Below are 4,919 nucleotides of genomic sequence, written 5' to 3'. Positions count from 1 at the left end.
TCTCCATAAAGAGGACCTGTCATCTCTTATTTCTATTACATGAGATCTCCATAAAGAGGACCTGTCACCTCTTATTTCTATTACATGATCTCCATAAAGAGGACCCGTCACCTCTTATTTCTATTACATGAGATCTCCATAAAGAGGACCTGTCATCTCTTATTTCTATTACATGAGATCCCCATAAAGAGGACCTGTCATCTCTTATTTCTATTACATGAGATCTCCATAAAGAGGACCTGTCATCTCTTATTTCTATTACATGAGATCTCCATAAAGAGGACCTGTCATCTCTTATTTCTATTACATGAGATCCCCATAAAGAGGACCTGTCATCTCTTATTTCTATTACATGAGATCTCCATAAAGAGGACCTGTCATCTCTTATTTCTATTACATGAGATCTCTCCATAAAGAGGACCTGTCATCTCTTATTTCTATTACATGAGATCTCCATAAAGAGGACCTGTCACCACTTATTTCTATTACATGAGATCCATAAAGAGGACCTGTCATCTCTTATTTCTATTACATGAGATCCCCATAAAGAGGACCTGTCACCACTTATTTCTATTACATGAGATCTCCATAAAGAGGACCTGTCATCTCTTATTTCTATTACATGAGATCTCCATAAAGAGGACCTGTCACCTCTTATTTCTATTACATGATCTCCATAAAGAGGACCTGTCATCTCTTATTTCTATTACATGAGATCTCCATAAAGAGGACCTGTCACCTCTTATTTCTATTACATGATCTCCATAAAGAGGACCTGTCATCTCTTATTTCTATTACATGAGATCTCCATAAAGAGGACCTGTCACCTCTTATTTCTATTACATGAGATCTCTCCATAAAGAGGACCTGTCATCTCTTATTTCTATTACATGAGATCTCCATAAAGAGGACCTGTCACCTCTTATTTCTATTACATGATCTCCATAAAGAGGACCTGTCATCTATTATTTCTATTACATGAGATCTCCATAAAGAGGACATGTCACCTCTTATTTCTATTACATGAGATCTCCATAAAGAGGACCTGTCACCACTTATTTCTATTACATGAGATCCATAAAGAGGACCTGTCACCTCTTATTTCTATTACATGAGATCTCTCCATAAAGAGGACCTGTCACCTCTTATTTCTATTACATGAGATCCATAAAGAGGACCTGTCATCTCTTATTTCTATTACATGAGATCCATAAAGAGGACCTGTCATCTCTTATTTCTATTACATGAGATCTCCATAAAGAGGACCTGTCACCTCTTATTTCTATTACATGAGATCTCCATAAAGAGGACCTGTCACCTCTTATTTCTATTACATGATCTCCATAAAGAGGACCTGTCACCTCGTATTTCTATTACATGAGATCTCCATAAAGAGGACCTGTCATCTCTTATTTCTATTACATGAGATCTCCATAAAGAGGACCTGTCACCTCTTATTTCTATTACATGAGATCTCCATAAAGAGGACCTGTCACCTCTTATTTATATTACATGAGATCCCCATAAAGAGGACCTGTCATCTCTTATTTCTATTACATGAGATCTCTCCATAAAGAGGACCTGTCATCTCTTATTTCTATTACATGAGATCTCCATAAAGAGGACCTGTCACCTCTTATTTCTATTACATGAGATCTCTCCATAAAGAGGACCTGTCATCTCGTATTTCTATTACATGAGATCTCCATAAAGAGGACCTGTCACCTCTTATTTCTATTACATGAGATCTCCATAAAGAGGACCTGTCATCTCTTATTTCTATTACATGAGATCTCTCCATAAAGAGGACCTGTCATCTCTTATTTCTATTACATGAGATCTCCATAAAGAGGACCTGTCACCTCTTATTTATATTACATGATCTCCATAAAGAGGACCTGTCATCTCTTATTTCTATTACATGAGATCTCTCCATAAAGAGGACCTGTCGCCTCTTATTTCTATTACATGAGATCTCCATAAAGAGGATCTGTCATCCCTGATTCCTATTACATGAGATCTCTCCATAAAGAGGACCTGTCATCTCTTATTTCTATTACATGAGATCTCCATAAAGAGGACCTGTCATCTCTTATTTCTATTACATGAGATCTCCATAAAGAGGACCTGTCATCTCTTATTTCTATTACATGAGATCCCCATAAAGAGGGCCTGTCATCTCTTATTTCTATTACATGAGATCTCTCCATAAAGAGGACCTGTCATCTCTTATTTCTATTACATGAGATCTCCATAAAGAGGACCTGTCATCTCTTATTTCTATTACATGAGATCTCCATAAAGAGGACCTGTCACCTCTTATTTCTATTACATGAGATCTCCATAAAGAGGACCTGTCACCTCTTATTTATATTACATGTCTTGTTATAGGGATTAAAGTGATCAAAAAAAATTAAAAAGGAAAGTGTAAAAAAAAAACAGTAAAGAAATGATTTAAAAAAAAAAAAAAAAAAAGTCAGAATTGGTCGGGGGTGGAACTGGTTAAACGTGCAAACCCCCCCACAAAATCGTCTCAGCGAAGGGATTCCATGCTAAACATGTGACATGTGACCTCCGCCGCCCGGTGACTCGGCCAATCAAAGTTTCCCGTTTTATGGCGGCTGAAATCTACAAAAACAATTCTGAATGAAATCCTCCGATTGGCTCCTGAATAGCGATGGTTTTGGAGGACGAGGTCGTTGTCCCGATACGCGGCCGCATTTCCACATCACGAGAGCGGATTCCATGGGGATCGATCGCCCATCGCTGCTCATTCATCGGCTCGTCGCACACGACTGATTGCATTGATTCCTCATCTGTACAATGCACTTGCCGATTCTGGAGGCAGCTGCGCCCTCTTGTGGTCAGAAAAAGGAAGGACGCCATTTGGTACAATGGAGGTCAAAAGAATAAAAAAGCAGCGCTCTTCCTGGTATGTGAGGGTGCCTAGGCACTCCTGTGTCTAGTCTCATAGCCAGATATGCGCAGTGTGGGGGGATCTAAGACGCGTCAGCTTCTGACTGCTATTCTCAGGAGATCTGGAGCCCAGTGGAGGTGACCAGGCTACAGGAGAAAGTCAGGTCTCCAGACAGGGCTGTGCTTTGTGGCAGAGCTGTGTAAATCTCAGGACTGGCTGTACAGGACACGCTGTGCGGTAGAGATCATTGATTCCCAGAGAGGTTTTCATGTCGTCTCTCACTCTCTTCACTGTCAGAATCTTTCATTTCAGAAAATGGAAAAATAAAAAATTGCACAGATCAGCAGAACGCGCCGGACTCCCCCCCCCCCTCTCTGCACTCCGGCTCCGCGTGTTTCGTCTCACAGCGCCTACAGCGGGAGGAGTGAGACGAGGGATCTGCTGACTTCGGAATGTTTCGGGAAGGATTTCCTGGCTCCGGGTGGGGTGAGGACAGAGTTCCTGAGAACACCGACAGCGCATGCGATTATCTCCGTCAGACACGCCGGGCGCGTTACGTCCTGTTTGTCCCGCAACTCAGGAATTACAGAGAGAGAGAGAAGTGCAGAACCGGATCAGGTTATTAAAGGGGAACCCCCGACCAAAACTGAAACCTTCACCCCACCCTTTGCCTACCAAGCCCCACCCTCTGTAGTTCCCCCCATTCCACAGAGGTGTCCGGGGGGGGGGGGAATAAATGACTCCCACATCTGGAAGGAGAAAACTGCAGTTCCATATTGAATGATCGGATTTCCCAATAAAAGGATCGACTTTGTTGTGGGAATCCCTCAACTCCCCAGAGCTCCTTTCTGGGATCCGGGCCACTTACTGTAATGCCCCCCTCCAATCAGGCCAACACAAAATACGTCTGTTTAATAACTACCCCTCCTATAGGTCTCTGGACAATACAGAACTCAACTGTGGGAACATGCGAGGGGGGGGGGGGCCAAAAAGCCTCAGAGCGCATTCAGACGTGTGACCAGCAGGTGGAAAATCCAGGCTTCAGAGTTGCCGTTTACTGACTCCCACGGGCCGCTTCTCACCTCCCGCCACCCACAGCCCGCCTCCCATCGCCCACAGCCGCCTCCCATCGCCCACAGCCCGCCTCCCACAGCAATCCTCCCACAGCTCGCCTCCCATAGCTCACCACCCACAGCCTATCATCTACCGCCCGCTTCTCACCACCCACAGCAATCCTCCCACCACCCACAGCTCGCCTCCCATCACCCACAGCTCACCACCCACAGCCCGTCTTCTACCGCCCACAGCAATCCTCCCCATCACCCACAGCTCGCCTCCCACCGCAATCCTTCCACCACCCACAGCTTGCCTCCCATCACCCACAGCTCACCAGCCACAGCCTGTCTTCTACCGCCCACAGCCTGCCTCCCATCACCCACAGCCTGCCTCCCATCACGCCTTGCATTACTCACAGCCCGCTTCTCACCACCCACAGCTCGCCTCCCATCACCCACAGCTCACCACCCACAGCCTGTCATGTACCGCCCACAGCTCGCCACCCACAGCCCGCTTCTCACCACCCACAGCTCGCCTCCCACCACCCACAGCTCGCCTCCCATCACCCACAGCCTGTCTTCTACCGCCCACAGCATACCTCCCCATCACCCACAGCTCACCTCCCACAGCCCACCTCCCATTGCAGCTTGCCACCCACAGCTCGCCTCCCACCGCCCGCAGCAATCCTCCCACAGCCCGCCTGCCATCACCCACAGCTCGACTCCCACCGCAATCCTCCCACCACCCACAGCAATCCTCCCACCGCCCACAGCAATCCTCCCACCGCCCGCCTGCCATCACCCACAGCTCGCCTCCCACCGCAATCCTCCCACAGCCCGCCTGCCATCACCCACAGCTTGCCTCCCACCACCCACAGCTAGCTTCTCACCCCCCACAGCAATTCTCCCACAGCTAGCTTCTCACAACCCACAGAACACACCAAGTC

Source organism: Rana temporaria, chromosome 7 (assembly GCF_905171775.1).
Source record: "Rana temporaria chromosome 7, aRanTem1.1, whole genome shotgun sequence".
NCBI classification, from domain to species: Eukaryota; Metazoa; Chordata; class Amphibia; order Anura; family Ranidae; genus Rana; species Rana temporaria.
Note: the sequence above shows the minus strand (reverse complement) of the source record.